Source organism: Acyrthosiphon pisum, chromosome X (genome assembly GCF_005508785.2).
Source record: "Acyrthosiphon pisum isolate AL4f chromosome X, pea_aphid_22Mar2018_4r6ur, whole genome shotgun sequence".
In the NCBI taxonomy this organism is placed as follows: domain Eukaryota; kingdom Metazoa; phylum Arthropoda; class Insecta; order Hemiptera; family Aphididae; genus Acyrthosiphon; species Acyrthosiphon pisum.
This window is the reverse complement of record NC_042493.1, coordinates 131,603,794-131,604,066: the sequence shown is the minus strand read 5'-3', so window position 1 is coordinate 131,604,066 and position 273 is coordinate 131,603,794.

Here is a 273-nt window from a genome sequence, read left to right as displayed (position 1 = left end):
AATCTTCGATTTTTATAAAAGATATTTTTTATCGTAAAGTTCATAATTGTAGAGATACCTATTCTTAAAAAAACCGTAAAAAACTAAAAAATTCACCTAATATTCAAGATGGCGGACATCGGAGGGATGGTGTATTTTTTGGTCAATGAGTGCCCAAAGACGAAACTTTTCACCAAGTCTCAAAACTTTAGTATTTTTTGCAAGTCCACGACATTTTTGTAGTCCTAATCCAGTCAGGACTATTTACAAAATTAAAATGTTGACACAATCATT